Genomic DNA, 22,512 nt, shown 5'->3' with positions numbered 1-22,512 from the left:
ACATCAAAAAGACCATCCACCATGATAATGTTGGCTTTATCCCAGAGATGCAGGGATGGTTCAATATATGTAAGTCAATAAACATCATTAATCATATAAATGGACTCAAAGACAAAAACCACATCATCATCCCAATAGATGCAGAAAAGGCTTTTGACAAAATTCAGCATGCATTTATGTTCAAAGTCCTAGAGGGAGTTGGACTGGAGGGAACAGCCTTAACATAATTAAAGCTATATACAGCAAACCCACAGCCAACATCATTCTAAATGGAGAAAACCTGGAAGTATTCCCATTAAAATCAGGAACTGGACAAAGCTGTTCATGATCTCCACTTCTTTTTAACATAGTGCTTGAAACTCTTGCAAGAGCAATAAGACAAGAGAAGGAAATTAAAGGAGTGATAATTGGAAAAGAAGAGCTCAAATTATCCCTTTTTGCAGATGATATGATATTATATCTAAGGGATGCCAAAAATTCCACCAGAAAAGTCCTAGAAATTATTAACACATTCAGTAAAGTGGCAGGTTACAAAATGAATCTATAAAGGTCTGTAGCCTTTCTATATACCAATAACAAGCAATCAGAGAAAGAGCACATGGAAACACTCCCCTTCACAATAACTGCAAAACATAAAATAAAATAAAATATCTTGGAACAAACCTAACCAAAGACATTAAAGACCTCTACAATGAAAATTTTAAGTCTTTAAAGAAAGAGATTGAGGAAGACATCAGAAGATGAAAGGAATTACCATGCTCATGGATTGGAAGAATTAATATTGGGAAAATGACCACTTTACCAAAAGTCATTTATAGATTCAATGCAATGCTGATCAAAATCACCATGACATTCTTCACAGAGTTGGAAAAAACAATTCAAAGATTCGTATGGAAGCACAAAAGACCTGCCACATTACTGAACATGTTAATAATTTCTAGGACTTTTCTGGTGGAATTTTTGGCATCTCTTAGATATAATACCATATCATCTTCAAAAAGATATAATTTGACCTCTTCTTTTCCAATTATCACTCCTTTAATTTCCTTCTCTTGTCTTATTGCTCTTGCAAGAGTTTCAAGAGCAATGCTGGGGGGATTATTATACCAGACTTTAAACTATATTACAGAGCTATTGTCATAAAAGCAACATGGTACTGGCAGAAAAATAGATCCAGTGATCACTGGAACAAAACTGAAGACCCAAATATGAGTACATGCAATTTCAGCTACCTGATATTTGACAAAGGGGCTAAGAACTGTCACTGGAGGAAAGACAGCATGTTCAGCAAATGGTGCTGGCAAAACTGGATCTCAACTGGTAGAAGAATGAAACTAAACCCCTATCTTTCACCTTGCACAAAAGTCAACTCCAAATGGATCAAAGATGTCAGTGTGAAACCTGAAATTCTGAAACTGTTAGAAGAAAACACTGGGAAAAAACCTACAAGATACAGGCGTAGGAAAGGATTTTCTGAACTGGACATCAATTGCTCAAGAAATAAGGTCAAGAATCAACAAATGGGACCTCATTAAAATGAAAAGCTTTTGTATATCAAAGGAGACAACCAGGGAAGCAAAGAGAAAACCCACAGAATGGGAGAAAATCTTCACCAGCGACATTCTGACAGAGATGTAACATCCAGAATATATAACGAACTCAAAGAACAAAGAATCAAGAAAGGAAGTAATCAAATTAAAAGATGGGCTAAGGAGCTGAACAGAGAGTTCTCAAAAGAAGAAAAAAAGATGGTCAAGAAGCATCTTAAAAGGTGTTCAACGTCAGTAGTAACTAGGGAAATGCAAATTAAAACCACTTTAAGATTTCATCTTACGCCAGTCAGACTGGCTAAGATCAAGAGAACAAGTGATACCAAATATTGGAGAGGATGTGGGGAAAGGGGAACACTCATCCACTGCTGGTGGGGCTGCAAACTTCTTCAGCCCCTATGGAAAGCAGTGTGAAGAACCATTAAAAAACTACAAATGTACCTACCATTTGACCCAGTTATACCACTCCTTGGCATATACCCAAAGAACTCATCCTATTGCAAAGACACTTGTACATCCATGTTTACTGCTGCTGTTTTCACAATAGTTAAGAGATGGAAACAACTTATGTGTCCCTCAGCTGATGAGTGGATAATGAAAATGTGGTTCATTTATATGGTGGAGTTTTATACGTCAGTAAAGAAAGATGAAATCATGAAATATGCAGGTAAATGGATGGAACTAGAAACTGTTACACTAATTGAAGTAACACAGACTCAGAAAAAAAAAAGAAAGAAAAAAAATGACATATGGTCTCCTTCATGTGTGGATTCTAGCACCAACTCCTTATAAGTGATTATATACCCAGACATAACTACAGGAACCAGGATAATGAAAAGGAACCAGGGAGGGAAAGGAAAAGAAAGAATCTGAAAGAGAAGACCAGGATGAAACAGGTGTTAATAAGGGAGATATGGATAAAAATGGGGTTATTTTAAGGGCGGGGAGGGAAGGCTATACAAGGAATATTGGGGGTAAAGGGAAAGAAGGTGGGACCATAGGAGAAGGGTATTATTAAGGAAGAAATGGGAAAATGGGGGCACTTTAAATGGGGTAACCATAGTGGAAGGGTTAGAGAATGTGAGAGATAAATAATGCCTAGCTAGTTTTAGAAAACCAGAGGGAACCACATTAATCAAACAACCTACTGACAAATTATACATACAACTAGCTCAAAGAATATAATACATGTCTAGGCAAGGTTTATCGGAGAATGTTTGGTGTTTTCCCAAGCTTTATCTACATAGCACATGATAATTAAAAGTACCAGACTGGTGGAACTATTCTTCTTGGATGTTTAACAGCCATACTTTGAGGCCTATACTAATTTGGTCAGAGGGACATAAAGGACAGTTTTTGCTCCTTGCCCTCCTAGGTCACCTAAGCTCTAGGGGATTATGAGTATCTCTCAAAATACCCTGTATCTGTGGTGGGTCACCTGTCCTCTTGATCAAGAAGGCCATGGAGACCCTGTAGCAGGAGGCCTCCAAAGATGGTGCAGACCCAGAGCCCTGGGATTCAGCGAGAATTCACTTCACTGCTTGGTCTGCAATAATCCGCCAAAAGGAGCCCACGCCTCCATACCCTGCTGGCGAGCCCAGTGACTGCTGACAGACTGTGTGGCGCGGACCAATCAGAAAACGATATGCTGACTAAAGGGACTTGGGGGTGGAGAAAAGGGAAATATAAGGCCCGCCCTCTCCTGCATTAAACGAGCCTGCAGCACCTTGCCTAGTGCTTGCTTCTACCCACCTCCCGGGGTCTGTGTGTCGTGACTCCGCGCCTCTTGCCCCCTCCTAATTAGCAGGGGACATGATCCAGGTCAGGGTCTTCACAGCTGGCCTGAGGAGAACCCACAACAAGACCCCACCAAATGGACTTGAACCAGTGTCCAGTCTACAAAGAGGAGGGTCAACACAGAGGAAACATTTCCTCCATGCTTCCAAGTGAAGCCAGCCATAGTCGAGCAGGAACTTTGACTTGTCTTCACATAGATGGAACTGGTAAAAGGAGCCAGGGGCTTCTCCCAAGCCCAAGTGACCCCTGAGGAACAGATCCTCAAACAGCCTTAAGAGTAAAAATAAATTGGTTTATCTGGGCCAACTATATGGTCTTAAACACCCGAAAGGAAAGTATAACCAAAGATTAAAGGGATCAGTATAATCCTTTAAGAGTCCATGTGTATAGCTAAAAGCTACATAACAAGAAACTATTCCAGACAGGAGATACCTTCCTTTGAGTTGTTGGCCAGGGTGGCCCAAGAGACTCCCAGACAGCAACCCAGCATAGAACTGGGACAATGAACAGCAGACCCCAATCTTATCTAAAGGAATATTAGCAACTGATTGCTGCTAGATGAGGAAGAGCTGATCTTCCTAAAACAAGGAACTCTAGATAGGCTGACTAGATTCAGCAGATGGACAAGCACTGGAGATTGGCTGGGTGCACTGACAACACAGTGGACAGTAACAGGGATGATAGAGTATATGGGCTCCAGTGGGGTTGGGGGAGACTATGGGAGGGTGCCATTTGGCATGTGGGTATATAGATGAATAAGATTGTTTGGGACATTCTGTATGAAATACACAAAAAAATCAACAAATAAAAAATAATGAGTTATATTTGAAGAAGAAGCATAAAAATTTGCTCCATGTTAATTAGTAGAGGTGAAACACATTACCATTAAAATCTACCTGATGATTTTATATCCATGCTCAGGTGGATCTCAGAAAGTAACCGACTGTGATTAGTAATAATAAGATACATAGACATTAGAGACGCATGTGCAAACATCTAAGTGTTAGAAGCATTAAGAATGAATTTTTCTATATGAAACAGTATATTTTAAAATGAAATGGAGATCTTTTTAAAGATTAAAACCTCATTTAATTTGATGTCTTATAGGGTTTATACTGAGTTCACTATTAATTCAACTACGAACATAAAAATTACAGCCAAATTTGAAAGAGATGCACTGGAAATTGTCATTGAATATGTTAATGCTGTAATGAAATGCTTCTTCTAATCATATGGTTATTAAATAAATAAATTTTAAAAATAAAATGAAATAACTATAACATGTCCCAGTGAAGACAGAAATATCATCATGTAAAATGCTCAGTTAAATCCACAAACGGCAAGAAAAAACAGGAAGAAGCAATGAACAAGAATAGCACATATAAAACATCTAGCAAATATGTGCGTAGTGATCTAATTATTTAAATCGTTATTTACATCGTGGATAGTCTAAATAAACCTCAAAGACTCTCAAGTGAATTCAAAGAACACTGACCCAACTATATGCTGTCTGTAAGAAACACACTTTCAAGATGTATACACACACACACATACATATTAAAAATAATGAAACACTAAGGAAGGCTTGGAAATGTAGCTCAGAAGACCATTTGCCTGGCATGCATAAAGCCCTGGGTTCAACCCCTATCATAGCAATAAATAAATAAGTAAATAAATAGCAAAGATACTTCATGCTAAAGTTAATCAAGAGTAGCTATGATAATTTCTGACAAAGCAAACTCTGGAGTATGAAAAATTATCAGAAACTAAGGGGATCTTATATAATAACTGAGGAGACTCCTCCAAGGATGCATAGCAGTTTGTGTCTGCACCTCAAGGTACACAGGGTAAAAACTAATACAACTGAAGGAAGCCTCAGCAAGTCCATTAGCATCACTGGATACCACAACTGCCCTTTGTCAATAACTAACAGATCTAATATGCAGAAAATGAGCATAGGAAGCACCATCAATCAACTGGATCTGTCTGGAAATTTGTAGATTGCTTCATATAATCATAGCATAACAAAGATTATTCTCAAGCTCACATGAACATTCACCAAAGTAGACCATGCTGTGGACCATGAAGCACACATAAACAATGTTAAAAGAATAAAAATCATCATTTAAAAAAAAAAGGTCGGTTGTGGTGGCACACAACATTAATACTAGCACTCAGGAGGCAGAGGCAGGTGGGTCTCTGTGAGATCAAGTCCAGCCTAGTCTGCATAGTATGTTCTAGGCCAGCTGGGGCTACAGGGAGATGCTGTCCCCCCACCCCCAGAATTATATAAAGTATTTTCTGTTACTACAACAAAATTAAACTGGAAATCAATAACTGACTGATACCTGGAAATATACTTAAATATTTGACATCAAACAGCATACTTCTAAGTAATGCATGGGTTAAATAAGAAGTTTCAAAATAAGATTTGAAGTAAAAATGGAAAATACAACAAATATATGGGGTGCAATAAAAGCAGCTCTTTAAGGGGAATTTATAACACTGAAAATGAAATGAAAAAAGATCTAAAGTCAGTAATCTAAGATTCTACTGTCAGAACAAATTAAATCCAAATGAACTACCGTAAAAATTATAGTAGAGGGGCTGGAGAAATGGCTCAGCAGTTAAGAACACTGACTGTTCTTGCAGATGACCCAGGTTCGAATCCCAGCACCCACATGGCAGCTAACAACTGTCCATAACTCCAGTCCCAGGGGATCCGACAGCCTCTTCTGACCTCCGTGGGCATTGCACAACACAGGTGCACTTACCTACATACAGGCAATACATACATACTTATAAAATAAAAATAGTAAATAAAATGTTTTTTAAAAATTATAGTAGAAATCAATAAAGTTGAAGATGGAAAGTTAATAAATTCACAGCTGGGCATGGTGGCACACGCCCTTAATCCCACTCACTGTGAGTTCAAGGCCAGGCTGGTCTACATAGTGAGTTCCAGGCCAGCTATGGCTACAGGGAGACCCTGTCTCAAAGACCAAAAATAAAAGAAACTCTCTAACCAGTATCTAAAAAAATACAAAGAACTCAAATTCAGCAATAAGAAAACAGTCTAGGAAAATGTCTTAACATGTAACTTACCAGAGAAGTCACAGAGGTAGCAAAAAGCACATATAAAAGTAAGGAAAATAATGATGCTAGCTGGTTCCTTTCCACATATTTGGATAAAGTAACAAATGAAAAAAAGATGAACTGAGTGATAAAATTAACCAGTTCCAGGTGAGCATAAAACAATATAAAGATTTCTAAGTGTACCCCGGAAGAGAATCTTCTCTCCAGCAGTCATAGAGCTCAAGTTGCAGAAAACCAAACCCAAATCATAGGATTGGCTGAGCTACGACATGAACTTAATTCCCAGGTTGGAGGGTATCAGCACTTAAAGTAAGGGCACTGGTTGGAAAAGAAGGGGCTCCTGTGACTTGGGATGGAGATGTGTGGGAGAACCCTAGGGAGGCTCAGGGCAGTGAATTCTCGCATTCCTCTTCCTGAGGAAATAGTCTCTCCTCCCTTAGTAGAAGATGCTTCTGAACCCCGACTCCCTGCAGTATTACCATTTCCACTCTTGCCTGAGGGAATTAATGCTATCTGTAGAGCAGGCAATGACTTTCCCTTAAGGAGATGCCAAACAAGACAATGCAGATGTCCCCAAGGCCCCACCCATCATTACCTCTGGAACTATAACTAGACTCAAGGCTAAGCAGACCCCTAGAGATGAGGTAGAGACTGTGGTCCAGGAGGGGGTGAGGTACACCTCAAAGAGCTTAATGAATTTTTTAAATCATTCAAGCAGAAGTCTTGGGAATTTGTGTGGGAATGGATTTTGAGGGTGTGGGATAATTGTGGAAGGAACATAAAACTGGATCAGGCTGAGCTTATCAATATGGACCCACTGAGCTAACAGTCTAGGTTTAATATTGAAGGTCACACAATGTGAAAAAAAAAAGTGCCAAGAATTGTTTTTGATTGGTTAGCTGAAGTATTCATGAAAAGATGGCCTTGTGAGAAGGATCTAGAGATGCGTGATAGCCCTTGGCTTATTGTCAATGAAGGGATTTTAAAGCTTAGGGAAGCTGAAATGCTGGAGCAGATTTGCTGTTTAAAACCTAATCCCATAGTGAGAGGGCCCAGAGGACGTGCCCTTCACTAGTTCTATAAGACATAAAATGGTGAGAGGGGCACCAGTGCATCTGACGAGCTTTGTCGTTCTTCTCCTGGTGCCAGACATTAGGGCAGAGATGCAGCTGCTCAGCTGGATGAATTAAATGTACTGCATTTATTTGGATCTCAGAGTAGCATTGAATCACCAAAGGCAGAGTGGTCGCAGTTCCCATAATGGGCAGCACAGGCAAGCACTGTCTATGATGGCATGACTTGTATGGACCTCTGGAACTGGCTAATCAATCATGGTGTTTCCAGGAACAAAATACATAAAAAGCCTACTAAGATTTGGTTTAATCTGTATAAGCAGAAAAACTCTAGAACAAATGAAATATACTTTGGATCATTGCAACAGGAAATCATGGTCCATCAACAAATTTCTAGACATGAGCTAATTAAAGACCCTGAATAGCTTGAATGAAGGGAAGGGCAGGTACACTTGAGGAAGAATCCTGTTACAGTACCAAAGAGTTTTACTGTTAGCCTCTCTCCCGTTCTTTCCCTGAGATACCTAGGACCTTTAGCTAGGGTAATCATATACTGGGAAAAAGGAAACAATCAGACTTTTCATGGCCTAGTGGATACCGGTTCTGAATTGACACTGATTCCGGGAGACCCCAGAAAGCATTGTGGCGCTCCAATTAAAGTAGCAACTAATGGAGGTCAGGCGATTAATAGAATTTTAGCTAAAGTTTGACTCACAGTGAATTTGGTGCTTCCCTGAATTCATCCTGTGGTTATTTCCCCAGTCCCATAATGTATAATTAGAATCGATATACTTAGAAGTTGGCAGAATCCCCACACACTGTTAACAGTACTGGCAGGGATAGGGGCAGCGGGACCTTTCATCCATCACTGGTCATGAGGCAGACAAGCACAGGGGCCTAGCAGCCCGGGACTCCACTTGGCTTGGGCTATGCATACACCTCTGTTCTAATAATTCACTTGACAACCTAGGACCTCACTTGTATGTACCACGCACACACGCACCTAACAATACCTAGCAATCTAGGGTCGTACCTGCTTTGAACTCCATGTATACCCCGCTCCAAACAATAAAAGAAGTCTCTCCTGCTGACAACCTATAAGAACTACCCTTTCATGGAAACATATTCAAACATATTCCAGAACGTTTCCAGGTATGGATTCTAGATTGTGTCAAGTTGGCAGATAACCATTTGTGATCACAGAGACCAAGAACCTGGAGATGCCCAGTCCACTTACCACTAGTAACAGGAGAAATGTAAAAGAAAGACAATTTGATAATGACTAATCTACAAAAAAAGAGGAACTTAAATGCATATTTATTTTTTGTTATTTTGTTTTGTTTTGTTTGAGACAGGGTCTCACTATGTAGCCCTGGCTGACCTGAAACTCACTATGTAGACTGGGCTGGCCTTGAACTCACAGAGATTTGCCTTTCTCTGCCTCCTGAGTATTGAGATCACACCTAGCTACATTTATCTTTTTAAAGACTTTAATTTTATGTGTGTGTATGCATGTGTTTCTGTGTATGTATCTGTGTGTTTATGCACCAGTGTGTGCAGGTGCCTGTAGAAATCAGAAGGGTGTCCATTCCCTTGGAGCTGGAGTTACAGGCATTTGTGAGCTGCCCAATGTGGGTGCTGGGATCTGAACTTTGGACTCATGATTGAGCAGCAAGTGCTCTTAACAGCTGAGCCATCTCTTCAGATCTTAAATGCATACTTCTTAGTGAAAGCAACTGAAGAAGACTGCCCTCAGACCCCCTCCCTGTACTCTGAGAAAAAGCTGCCCTCCACCTGACTCTGTTGACCCCTCCATTGTTCAAACCCTTTCCTGGTACATCTGTTCATGGTTTCTATGGGAATGGTCTGGGGCAGAAGAGGAAGAATGTTCTGCACCAGGTAAGCTAGCCAATGGCTGTATAGGTTAAGGCTCTGGAAATCAGCCCTAGATTCTTCAAATCCTTTCCTGGTTATTCTGTGTATGGTTTCTATAGAAAGTCCCTGCTTTGTAGTTTTTGTAGTTTTTATGCTTAAAAGCCCTGTGTTTTTACTGCTCAGGGTCGCAGTGCAGCTCCCAAGATGTGTCTGTGTCCCCCGCCTGTTGGCCTCAATAAAGCACTTCTTTTTATTGAGGCTCAGTGTCCGAGTGGTCAATTCAGGGAATTTTTCGGACCCCGAACACAGCCTATCTGAAAAGGCTATATCTATATGGTATAAATCACATAACTTTCTGAAAAAGACAAAACTACTGCAAATATTAAAAAGATAAATGACTGCTAGGACTTCATGGAGAGCAGGGAAAGGGGTCAGATGGAGTAGAGGTCATTTTTAGAGTGTGGTGCTGCAATGATAGATACATGAAATTATGTATTTGTCAAAGATTATATAGTACAAAAACTGAGCTCTGCTGGGCATGGTGGCACACACCTTTAATCCCAGGGGCAGAAGCAGGCGAATCTGAGTTTGAGGCTAGCCTGGTCTACATAATAAGTTCCAGGCCAGTCAACTGAATATTGAAATCCCATTAAAAAAAAAAAAAGAGTGATCCTTTATGTGAACTATAGAGTTATCAAAGTGTCTCAGTGTTTATTCATCTGAACAAATTTATCACATTAATGCAAATTATTAATGATAGGGGACACTGTTGCAGCTGGATAGGGGCGAGAAATACAGTGACTGTACTTCCTATGTGATTTTTCTACAAACCTAAAACTTCATAGCAAAGACTATTGTGTTAGTCAACTGTTTTGTTTGTCTTTTTGGTTTTTGAGACAGGGTTTCCTTATAGCCCTAGGTGCCTGGAACTTACTATGTAGACCAGGCAGACCTTGAATTCATAGAGATTCACCTGCCTCTGCCTCTCAAGTTCTGAGATTAAAGGCATGTGCCACCATGCCCCATGACAAACACCCAATATAATCAGCTAATAAAGAGGAAACATCAAAACCTGGCATGGTAGTGGAAGCCTGGAATTCCAGCACTCTGGAAGTCGAAGCAAGTGGATCAGAAGTTCAAGCTCAGCTGGAGAAAGAGCACAGCAGTTAAGAGCACTTGCTGGTCTTGCAGAAGACCTAGGTTTTGAATACCAACACCTACATGATGGCTAGCAACCATCCAAAACTTCAGTTCTAGGGGATCCAACACCTTCTTTTGAACTCCGTGAGCATTGCAGGACCCAGGTACACTTACATACATGCAGGCATAACACCCATACACATTAAAAAATAAAAATAAATAAATCAGAAGTTCAAGGTTATCCTCAGTCACATAGAGTTTGAGGTTAGCCTGGGATACATGAGACCCAGTCCTCCCTGCCCTCCCACCAGAGGAAAAAAAGAAGGGAGGGATAGGGAGGAGGAGAAATGTTTATTTTGCCTGAGGTTTCAGGGGTTTCTGTTGGTGGTTACTTGAGCCCATTGCTTTGGTCTTGCAGTGGCACAATGCATCATGGCAGGAGCAACTGGCAGAGGAGGAGGCCTGTTCACATCATGGTGATGAGAGAAAGAGAGAGAAAGAGAAAGAGAGAATAAATAAATGTCCTAACATCAGTCATATTTTTGTTATGACATATTACCCAGAACTCTTCCCTTACTTAATCCAAATCTTTGTATTTAAAAAAATTTAAATTTAGAGCTGGAGAGATGGCTCAGTGGTTAAGAGCACTGGCTGTTCTTACAGAGGACCTGGGTTTGGTTTCCCAGCATCTTACCCCCATTCCAGGAGCTTCAATCCTCTCTTCTGGCTTTTGTGAGCATGAGTCAAATTTGACATTGCTTGGGAACAGTTTTTATCACACTTGGTTAAGAAAGGAAGAATTTTTTTTAATGCAGTATTGAATGTGGTATTTCTCCCTTTTTAAATATTTATTATTTTGATTTTATGTGTATGATTGTATTGCCTGCACTATGTAAGTGCACTTGTGGTTGTGCAATGCCCACAGAGGTCAGAAGAGTTCATTGAATCCCCTGGAACTGGAGTTACAGACAGTTGTTAGCTGCCATGTGGATGCCGGGAACCGAACTCAGATCCTTTGCAAGGGCAGCCAGTGCTTTTAACCACTGAACCACCTCTCCAACCCCAGGAAAGGCAGAATTTTTATCTAGTGAGTAAAGATCAGATTTTCTCCTAAATATGCTCTGCACAGCTCTCCACAGTGATGAATCACCTGTCCAGTATATCACCATTACCGAGGTTCACTAGAGTAACAAATTGCATGGACAATTGTATCAGTCCTTCCTATCAGACACAGGCCAGTCACATTTCATTACCACGTACCGAGATGAGCCCATTTATCCCTTTCTAGCCGAGGAAGAACCAAGTCTAGCATTCCAGCTTAGATTTGATGGGTCCTGCCCAATATACTTCCTTTGTACCAGACGCTCATCCAGGTGGACAGAGAGAGCGTGGCACCCAAACGGCAGTAAGAGAGGATGTTCCTTAAAGATCTCAAAAGCTTGCCAGGTGTGGTAAGACCAGACCTGTCATCTCAGCACTTGGGAGGTGGAGGCAGGAGATTCAGGAATTTAAGGTCGTCTTCAGGTACAGACAAGTTCCAGATCAGCCTGGACTACACCAGACCCCGCCCGAAAAAAAAAAAATTAAAACAAAACAAAACAGAACCCCACCAACAACAAACGAAAGCAAGCAAGCCAACAAAAAGCAGTGCGACTGTGACTTCAAACTCATCCTGGGATTCTTTGGGAGCCAAGATGGTCTTTCTTTGGCTTTTTTTTTTTTTTTTTTTTGTCTTTTTGAGACAGGGTTTCCCTGCAGCCCCAGTTGTCCTGGAACTCATTGTGCAGACCACGCTGTCCTTGAACTCACAGAGATCCGCCTGCCTCAGCCTCCCTGGCGCTAGGATTACAGGTGTGCATCACCGCGCCCAGCTGGCTCTTTTTTTTAAAGTCACCTCCTGGTGATTAGTGTCCTGCGTGGCCCAACTTTCTTAATTGTCTTGGTTGGTGGACTTGGGAGGAGCCTATAGGAAAGAGGATGGGGTGGAAGAGGGACTAAAGCCGGAGGCACAGGCAGGAAACGCAATATTGTATAGGAAATCTAGTGCAGAGGCTGCCTACAGCAGGGACACTTCTAGATCTGCACAGTATGAAATTCTTCCAAGTTAACTTTGGCAATGCTTTAGTCTGAGCGCCAAAGAGAACTCGAGAGAAAGGAGTCTAGAGAGGGTAAGTTCCCTGCAGGTAGGCGGAAGTCATTCCCCCGTCTTGTGTAAGGTGCTCAGAAAATTCAAACAGACTACATTTGATCACAGCCAGCGAGAAGAGTTGTGCAATAACCGCCAATGACTTGGGAAAGAAAACACTGGCAGTGGTGGGATTCGAACCCACGCCTCCGAAGAGACTGGAGCCTAAATCCAGCGCCTTAGACCGCTCGGCCACACTACCAACTCGTTTGCGGACTCTTGTGTACTTCTCCTCCTAGTTACAACATTCTGCTCTTCCTAACCCGTGCTCTAGGACCAGCATCCAGCCGGTGGAAAGTTCCAAGGGGTCCCTTTCTCTAAGAACTGCTTTTCTCTTCCGCTCTATTGGAGTTCGAATTTGCCGATCCCAAACCGCTGCCCTCACTCTGGAAAGTAAAAGGGAAGATTTTCCTTAAAGCCAAGCGTCTCCCGCGCGTCCCTGGCGACCCGGAGCCGGACTGATGCTCCCAGCACCCGGGTTGCTGATATGCCAGCTTGCTCCCGCCGCTCCTCCCCGAGGCTCACAGTCCGGAGCTGGGCATAGGGTCCACCAAACGCGGGCCTCCGTGCTCCCTGCGAGAGAAGGAAGTCCTGATCGCAACGGGTGGCAATCGCGGAACGCCACTTGGGTGATATGTCCCTTTTGTGGTGTGTGGTCGTAGCAGAGAGTTTAACTCACTACTGTTAGCTAGAAAAACAGGTGACAGTTCCGGCAAAAGGCTGGGGGTGCGACTGGGGAACGTTTGAACGAATTTGGTTATCTCTGAGCCGGAAAATTGTGGTTCTCTGGTAACATCCAGTCACATCTTCCGCTTGATTAATTTCAGTGTATTTGGAAACAAATTTCCAGAGGCAGTATGTGTCCCTGACTTTGCTTTACTCTCTTGCAAATATACAGTCTACGTTGAAGAAAGGTCACCCTCCTGTGGCACTCATTAGAAAGTCGTTGTCTCCTAATCACCACTTCTCAAGAGGAAGGAATTTACAACCATCGGATGTGTAGGACAGTGTATTCCTAAGACACATTCCCCGGTGGTCGCATAAGAATTTTTGACTTTTATTATGTGTTGATATGCTAATATGTTGAAATCGGAACTCATGGTACTTTAAAATGTGACCTTACACGGAAATAGCATCTGTATTAGTTACTTTCCCGTTGCTGTAACAAAATACTGACAAAAGCAACAGAAAAAGGGAGGGAGGGAGGGAGGGAGGGAGAGAGGGAGGAAGAGAGGGTTGGTTTATTTGGTTCACTGCTTGAGGGCACAGGCCATCCTGGTGGGGAAGGCACCACCCAGCAGCACGCTCTGCGGGGCTGGTGGCATTGTCAGAAGCCGACATTGTTGCGCATGCTCAGATGCTATCCCCTCTCCTTCAGTCTGGGACCCCAGGCCATTGATGGTAAGTCAGGGTAAGTCTTCCTTCCACAGTTAAGCATTTCTAGAAACCCTCAGACACACCCAGAGATGTGTTTCCATGGTGATTTTAAATCTAATCAAATTGACAATAGATATTAACCATCACAGCATCTTTACAGAATAAAGTTAAAATATGGTTATTTGTGTGGATGTGAACTGTTTTCTAAAACTGAAACCACGCTGAGTGTGCTGAAAACTTGATTTTTCCAGCCTGGAAAGATTGGGCATCTAGCCCAAAAAAGATGGTCCCAAAAGGTCACTGGCATCTTAACTCCTGACCAGCATAGGCCCTTCTCAGAGCCTGGTGCTTTGCTGACCTCCTAAGGTAGGTAATAATAGGAGTCACTCAAGAGACTAGAGACCGGGAGAGAAACCACCAGCAAAAGTGGTCTGAGTGAATTTACCCGATGAGCCGTTTTGCATGCCTGATTTTTTTTCTTCATCGAATTTTTATATGATGGGGACAATGGCTCAATGGTTAAGCTCGCTGGTTGCTCTTGCAGAGGACTAGGGTTCAGTACCCAGCCCCCACATGACAGCTAGCAACTGTCTGTAACTTAAGTTCTAGTGGATCCAACGCCCTCTTCTGACTGCCACAGGAAACATTTGGTGTGCACTGACATACATGCAGGCAGAATACGCATAAAATAAAATTTTAAAAATCAAGAAAGTTTTATTTTTATCTTTTTAGGATTTTTAATATTTCGTTTATATATATATATATATATATATATATATATATATATATATGAGTGTATTGCCTGCAGGTACGTAAGTGCATCCATGTTGTCTTCAGAGGTCAGAAGAAGTGTCAGATCCCCTGGAACTGGAGTTACAGACAGATGTTAGCTGCCATGGAATCGAACTCAGCTCCTCTGCAAGAGCAGCCAGTGCTCTTAACTGCTAAGCTATCTTTCCAGTCCCCCGCTTAGTTTTATTTTATCTTATTATGTGTTTGAGTGTTTGTCTGCATTCGATCCCTTGGAACTGGAGTTAATGGATGGTTGTTAGCTGTCATGTGGGTGCTGGGAATTGATCTGGGTTCTCTGGAAGAGCAGCCATGACTTGTAACCACTGAACCATCTCCCCCAAGGGGGGAGTGTATATCATGTGTGTGGGTATCTGAGGACAGAAGAGGGCTAGAACCCCTGGACTTGGAGTTACAGGTGGTTACAGGTGAGCTGTCTGATATTGGTGCTGGAACCAAACTTGAATCCCCTGGAAGAGCAGGAAGCTTTCTAAACTGCTGAGCCATCTCTCCAGCCCTTTTGATAGAACTTTTAATATAATTGTTGACATATTTTATTTAAAATCTTCAATTATTCTGTTCCATTCTACCCATTCTCCAGGTCTTATCTATCCTTTTCATTTTAAAATTTCTCCATAATGGTTATTTTTATTGCTCTTTGTCTCTCATTTGGATATATGTATATTTTTTTTCGGTCTTTTTGAGACAGGGTCTCTCTGTAGCTCCAGCTGGCTTGGCCCGCACTATGTAGACCAAGCTGACTTTGAATTTACAGAGATCCACCTGCCTCTGCCTCCCAAGTGCTGAGATTGAAGGTGTGCGCCACCATGCCTGGCTGGATGTCTGGTCTTTTATTGATTGTTGTGAGAGTTAATACTGGTGGCCAATTTGACAGAATCTATAATCACCTAGGATGAAAGCCTCTGGGCACAACTGTGAGGGGTTATCTAGATTAAGTTAGCCTCAGAGCTCCTCTGGGAGGGATTATGTTGATTAGGTTAACTGAGGTGGAAAGACCCAATTTAACTGTGGGCATCAGCATTCCACATTCTTGGGTCCAGGACCCAACTTCCAGGAGAAACCCAGATGAGCACTGACATTCACTGCTCACTTTCTTCTGACTGGAGGCAGCCTGGACAGCTCGGCTTCCAGGTCTTGACAGACTATGCTCTCAAACTAGGAGCCAAAACAAATCTTTCCTCCTTCCTTAAATTGTTTTTGTAAGGATATTTTATCTCACAACAGGGAAAGTTACTAAAACAACTGCCTAGAAATTAAAATTCAAGTAATTTATAAAAGTCTAAAGTTTTGATAATTTTATTTGTTTGCTTTGATATGTGGTCTTATATAACCCCAGACTGACCTAGAGCTCAATTTGTAACTGAGGATGGCCTTGAACTTCTGGGCCTCCTGCCTCTGTGTCTCAAGTGCTGGGATTACAGGTGAGCCCCACTATACCCAGCCTTAAAAGTCCAGGGTTAGGTTGGGTGTATGGTGGCACACACCTTTAATCCCAGCAGTTGGGAGGCAGAGGCAGGTGGATCTCTGTGAATCTGAGATCAGCCTGGTCTACATAGTGAGCTCCAGGTCAGCCAGGGCTACATAGTGAGACCCTGTGACCAAAAAAAGGTTGTGTGTGTGTGTGTGTGTGTGTGTGTGTGTGTGTGTGTGTGTGAAGCTCAGTGGTTAAGAGCACAGACTGCCCTTGCAGAGAACCCTAGTTGAATCCTAGCACCCACATGGCAGCTAACAACCATCTGTAACTCCAGTTCCAGGGAATCTGACACCCCCTTCTGACCCCCACAAGCATTGCATGACAGGGGTGCACTTACATACATGCAGACAATACACTCATACACATAAAATAAAAATAACAAATGGTTTTTAAAAGCCCAAGGCTAATTAAAATATTGTTCTTGTCTCAGGTACTGCAGTGGCCTTAGAAACTTTTCTTTCTGTTAATCCCAGTTCTGACTTCAATGAAATATTTACCAGATTATCTTAATTCTTCATTTTTACAAACCCACAGATGGTTGTTATTACTTACTCTAGCCATTTTCATTTTCCTATGTATTACTCTGTTGGTCGTTCAGCCATTTTTGCATTCCTGATTTTTCATCTCTGCCTGGAATACATCTATAGAAATTTTCTTTGGTGAAGATATGATCAGGAGAAATTCACGTTTTTGTAAGTCAGAGTGAAAGGTCTTTGTCTTCAGTGTTGAAGGGAATTCTGTTTTTAGAATTCTAGGTGAACTGCTCCGTGGCACTCTAGCATCTGGATTGGTGCTTAGTGGAGAGGCACAACCTGCTGATCTAATCGCTGTTCCTCCTCATCCATCTTTTCACTGTTTTCAATATCTTATATTTTGTTTTTGGTTTTTTTTTTTTTTTTTTTTGAAGTTTCTCTATAACATCAATGCGTGGGTTTTTACCTGCTTATGCTCCTTTGGATTCACTGGGCTTCCTAATGTTAAGATGTGGTTCCCAATATGGATTTGGTTCTAAACATAGCAGTATTATATGAGGTGATTCAGTGATGGAGGGTCTACCCTCACAATAGACCGATTCATTCTCTGGGGTGCTCTTGTGCTGGCAAAACTGGGTTAGTTTCCACCAGCACTCACTGTTGTAAGAGGAGCCTGGCAGTTTCCTTCTCTGGCACACAAGTTTCTCTGGTGTTCACCCTCACCCATTTGTCCTTTCTTCCATGAATTGGCATAGCACAAGGCCCTCATGATATCTGAATTTGGCCAGCAAGCTGCCAGAACCACGAGACAAACTTGACTTCTTTTCCTTATAAAGTACCCAGTCTTGCACATCCTATTATGGTAATAGACCAATGGAGAAAGGCAACTGAATTTGTGAATTTCTTGCATCACTCCTGAAAATTCTAGTCATTGCCTCTTTAAATGTTGACTCAAATAGCTTGTCTTTCCTCTTCTGGAATATTTCAAGAATTTTTATGCTTCATAACACTTAACCTTCTTTCTAAATTTTGCTGTTTGAAAATACTCTCTGGGACTGGATGACTTCTGTAATTAAAAATAAAATTAATTGTTGAGCTGGTGAGATGGCTCAGTGAATAAAAATGCTTGCTGTGAAGTCTGATGACCTGAGTTCGATTCCAGAACTTGTTAAAGGTGCAATGAGAACTGAGTTCACAAAGTTGTCCACACACACACACACATACACACACACACACACACACACACACACACACACACACACACACGGAGGTGGCAAGATGACTCATTGGATAACTGTTATTCCTGAAACTCACATGGTAGAAGATGGGCTGTCCTCTGATCCCTCATTCACACTGTGGCATTCTCCATACAAACACAAAAATAAATAGATGTTAAATTAAAATTTATTTTTTACTAATCTACTTATTTAGACAGTCTTGCTGTGTATCCCTGGTTGGCCTTGAGCTTCAAGATCCTCCCGTCTCAGTTTCTGCAGTGCTGAGATTACAGGCAGGAGTCACTACGCCAAGTTTTTATTATTTATTTTTGTGAATCTGGGAATTGAACCCAAGACCTTACATTTGAGGCGGGAGTTCTATCACTGAGCTGTACTCCTAGACTTAGGTAATTTGTAATTTGATCTAACCTTAACCTTAGTCCTCTGGACTCTAAACAGGGACATGTTCTGGCTACTATATAATTCCCGGGACGTGCACCCTGCTCACCTGTTTCGTCCACCTGCACCCTACTGTTCCTGCACCCCTGTCTTTTCCAGACATCCTATAGACGCAAACTTCCTTGCCCCCCCCCGCCCCCTTGCAGGTATCATCGTCTTTTGTTTTGTTTTTTTTTTTCTCTCTTGACTGATTTCATATTTAATCTCAGTGACTTCTTCCCTTATCTCCCATCCTTTCCCTGTAGCCCCAGAAGAGTTAACAGTTTGCAGCTTTATGTCCGAGCATCTCTGGTGTTCCCGACTCTGGTTTCTCCTCCTTCCAGTTTACTTGGTGGATTTCCATTTCTGTTTTCTGAAGGGGTCTACACATCATTCCTGTCTCCCTCTAACGTGTCTTCTCATCTCTTGTCACCTGGAAAAGGGCGGAGATCTAACCACTCTTAATGGTCTTCCTTGGATTTTGCTCATTTTTCTTCTACTAAGGATCTCCTTGTCCCCAACTGGTCCAAATCTCAACCTCCTCTCATCTTGAAACTTAACTCCCGCCTCCTAAGGCCCCCCCAAAGGTCACTTGAAAGTCACACTTGGTATACCTACTTTTCATTGCACTTTCTTGAAAATTGCAGCCCCGTTCTGCAAACTGTGACAGTGACTCGGATTGACGATCTGAATCCCTAGTTCTTTCTGTAGAATTTGACACAGAATTGGAATTCGGTGTTTGCTGAATGAAGGAAGGAACAAAATGAAGAGGGAGGGGGAATCTTTAACGTATTACTCGGTGTGGGATGGTCACATTTCTCCAGTTTTAGGGTAGTATTGGTCCTTGTCTGCGTCCACCACTAAGCTATTCTCAGTGAGACCAGGAAGAGTCAGTAGGCTGCATTTCAACACTGTGTGTGGATATGGGATAAAATACGATCTAGATTTTGCTTGCTTTCCAGACTACTGAAAAGTCAGAGAATATTTCCCTTTCTAGGAAAGAAAGAGGCTAGAAGTCTGTGGGGCCCTATAGCTCAGGGGTTAGAGCACTGGTCTTGTAAACCAGGGGTCGCGAGTTCAAATCTCGCTGGGGCCTATAGCAATCAATTTTGATATCAAAGAAAACTTCTTGCTCCTCGTCGCACTTCATTTAACCTGAAGCCAGTGGCTATTCCTAGTTTCTCAAGGCTCGTGGGTAATCGGCCACTGGCTCCTTTTGTTCCTGTCCTAACGCGGCAGGGCGGCTCTGCTGCCCGGCTGAACCGAGCCCCCTTCGCGCTCCCTGGCTGCGCGCACCCGCTCCCCGCGGCGAAGAGGACGCAGGGCGGGCAGGGGACAGACTCCGCTCCCGAGCACCCGCTCCGCACGCGGGGCAGGCCGGACACTGCTCACGGAGAGGCGTGGAGCCGCGGGGAATTCTGAAACCCCGCTTCTCCTGCAGCCAGCGCACTGCCCCGCCCGGGACGAGGATCATCCCGCGTGCCCGGGACCGCGTTCAGGGTTCTCGGGTGCGGTCCTCCGCCAGCGCGCTCTCACGCACGCGCACGCGCATGCCCATCCCGGGGGCGCGCGGAATCCGGCTCTAGCAGGTTTCTCCAGCAGCCCGGCACTTGTTCGGCTAAAGTCGGCGGTGTCTATGGCCTCTGAATACGGCAGTCAGGAGAACACAGCTCGTGCTTTCCTTCGATAGCTCAGCTGGTAGAGCGGAGGACTGTAGATTTCCTGGGCAGCCATCCTTAGGTCGCTGGTTCGATTCCGGCTCGAAGGAGTAGCCTGTGTTTTGGGGTCCAGAGGTGTCCACGATGTAAAGGTTCCTTCTTTCTCGTGGAGACACACCTGGCAAATCACAGGGAAGTGGCTCTTACAAACGGCTTTAAAAGCAGGAACTTTCCAGTGTTTGCTTTTATTTCCAGCTGATGTGCCGAGTCCCAAGTTCAGAGGCCGAAGACTGCAAGGTCCAGAGCATTCTAGGCACGCGGGTGTGTTTCACGTGCCCGACGGCCCTCAGTACGCCCCCTAACTGACCTTCAGCCCGAAGTGCCCCCACTCCACACTCATAGGCAAGGAGGCGCTTTCGTTTACTTAGGTGTTTAGGTGTTCTACGAAAAGCCTAGGCAGGACAGGAAGGAGGACCAGGACTGGACGTGAGTTGGGGTGAGGCTGGGAGAGGCAAGTCCAGGCGGAGGAAGCCACGGGGAGGGGGTGGAAACGCAATTGCTCTCAGGAAGACCAGGAGGGTCCGCATCATCGGAACCGGAGCCGCGCGGATTCTCCTCCAGCCAGCTGCACACGCATCCCGCTCCAGCTCCCGGCATCCCGGTCCGGACCGCGGAGTCGGGCTGGTGAGGCCGAACGCGCCGCGTCTCCAGCCTGCGCCGCACTCTTCCACTCAGCTACTCCGACTGCCCCAGCTCGCTCCCGGCTGGGATGAGTAAGGCGCAGGCTAGAAATCCGAAGGGCTGCCTCGCAGACCCCATCCTGAGCCTAGAGGGGGCCAGGACGAGGATGGAGACTAGGAGGGGCTAGGCCCAGAGTTATGGAGTGGGACTTGATAAGGATGGGTGAAGAATTAAAAGGCAGGAAAAGAAATATAAGTGTATAAAGAGTTAAAAAGGACCCGAAACCTCTGGACCATACTAGCAGCTAGTTGGCGGCAAACAAATACAGAGCAGATAAACTGGGAAAACAGGCTATTGCCGTGGCTCGTTGGTCTAGGGGTATGATTCTCGCTTTGGGTGCGAGAGGTCCCGGGTTCAAATCCCGGACGAGCCCAGGTCTTTTTTTTCTTTTCTTTGGCAACAACTGGAAAAAGTTAACTTCTGTACTAACTTTCTTGTAGTTTGACTTGTCCTGCAAAAGAGGACGATACTGCTTGACTATAAGGTTGATGATCGGGTCTTAAATTCCTGTGTTCCCGGAGCTCCCCCAGGGAAGCCTCCCAGGGTCCTCCTGGCTCTCCGGAGCATCTGTGGCTGATGTTTCTCCCGGCTGTCCTTGGCATCTCTGCCAATCTGATGGCGGACCCAAGGGGGAGGGGCGTCCTCCAAGAAATGGGGTGCGGTCCCCACCGAGGCTGGAACGCCCACCCTCCGCTCCTCGGCACCCTGCCCCATGCCTGTGCATAGCCAGGCTCTCCACCCACATCCACAGCCGGAACATCGCGTCTGTAAATCAGCTCCGCATCCTGCTAGAAGAAGCGGTGACAAACAGAACCTCCTGGCTTGGTTCCCAAGGTGGGTTCCCTCTCCTGCGCCTCCATCGTTCTCGCTCTCCAAACCAGGAGCGTTTTGGTCTGGGAGGTTCTTTCTTACCCGGGCCAGTTGTGGCTCTCTTGGAGAGGACCTGCCTGTGAGACTGCGGTATGGCAGGAGGCAGAGCACTTCTTGTAGGAGTTAGTGATACCAGTTCGTTCCACAGCTAGAGTCCAGCGTGCGTCCCCTTTGTCCAGAACCAGGGCCGGAGGGAGGGAAGCCAGGTCTGAGTTTGCTCAAATACTGAAGCTTTGCTGGTTTCCTAGCTTGATAGATCTGTAGAGCAGGCCCGTCCGATTTGTGCACACATAACTAACATTTGAGGCCTGATGTTTACGCTTTCTGCTTCCTGGCTCTCCACCCTTAGCTCCCTTAGTGCTGTTGTGAAACTTTCGGAGCCATTTGCTAACAACCTCCTCTGTGCTTTCTCACTGGTCTGTTGGGATCCAGTTCTTTTGTTGAGATGTCAAATGACAACAGTGCTTCGGAATACAGAGCATCTTTATTTCTTTATTGGAATGTAGAAAACATTCCAATATCGTTGGGACTTCTGTGGACCAAGATCTTCCATCGGTGACAGTAATAATCTTATCATCAGTTCATAAATGCAAGATCTAGAAACCTAAGTAATGTATTTGTCTGAATAGCACCTGGCGAACTTCCCCAAAGCAGTCTCAGATTTTCAGATAACATCTTTACCAACAGCTAGTGTTTAGTTAGTTACAGAGACTCAAGAAACGCTACTGATCTTAAAAA

At 43.7% G+C, this 22,512-nt stretch overlaps 2 protein-coding genes, 1 long non-coding RNA gene and 4 other non-coding genes across 7 annotated transcripts in view; 5 read left to right on the top strand and 2 right to left on the bottom strand.

Moving 5' to 3' along the window:
* Positions 1-12,836: 12,836 nt before the first annotated feature.
* Positions 12,837-12,918, bottom strand: Trnal-uag. Its single transcript has one exon. It is a non-coding gene; the product is annotated as a tRNA-Leu (tRNA).
* Positions 12,919-18,461: 5,543 nt separating this feature from the next.
* LOC115070256 lies at positions 18,462-22,487 on the bottom strand. The gene is made up of 2 exons (XR_003849443.1): positions 21,817-22,487; positions 18,462-20,341 (listed from the first exon to the last, which is right to left on the bottom strand). It is a non-coding gene; the product is annotated as an uncharacterized LOC115070256 (long non-coding RNA).
* Positions 19,529-19,601, top strand: Trnat-ugu. The gene has a single exon. It is a non-coding gene; the product is annotated as a tRNA-Thr (tRNA).
* On the top strand, positions 20,186-20,273 carry Trnay-gua. The gene is given in 2 exon segments: positions 20,186-20,222; positions 20,238-20,273. It is a non-coding gene; the product is annotated as a tRNA-Tyr (tRNA).
* Positions 21,206-21,277, top strand: Trnap-ugg. Its single transcript has one exon. It is a non-coding gene; the product is annotated as a tRNA-Pro (tRNA).
* Ang (angiogenin) overlaps positions 21,601-22,512 on the top strand; it is a 14,174-nt gene continuing 13,262 nt past the window's right edge. Inside the window, exon 1 of the mRNA XM_029563314.1 lies at positions 21,601-21,738. The gene's annotated coding sequence lies outside the window, so the exon portion shown is untranslated. The remainder of the gene's footprint in view (positions 21,739-22,512) is intronic.
* The window catches only part of Rnase4 (ribonuclease A family member 4), a 15,246-nt gene continuing 14,340 nt past the window's right edge, over positions 21,607-22,512 (top strand). The window contains exon 1 of the mRNA XM_008832551.3: positions 21,607-21,738. The gene's annotated coding sequence lies outside the window, so the exon portion shown is untranslated. The remainder of the gene's footprint in view (positions 21,739-22,512) is intronic.

This window comes from Nannospalax galili, unplaced genomic scaffold (genome assembly GCF_000622305.1).
Source record: "Nannospalax galili isolate Female #2095 unplaced genomic scaffold, S.galili_v1.0 scaffold196, whole genome shotgun sequence".
NCBI classification, from domain to species: domain Eukaryota; kingdom Metazoa; phylum Chordata; class Mammalia; order Rodentia; family Spalacidae; genus Nannospalax; species Nannospalax galili.
Note: the sequence above shows the minus strand (reverse complement) of the source record. Positions and strands in the feature narration are given on the sequence as shown.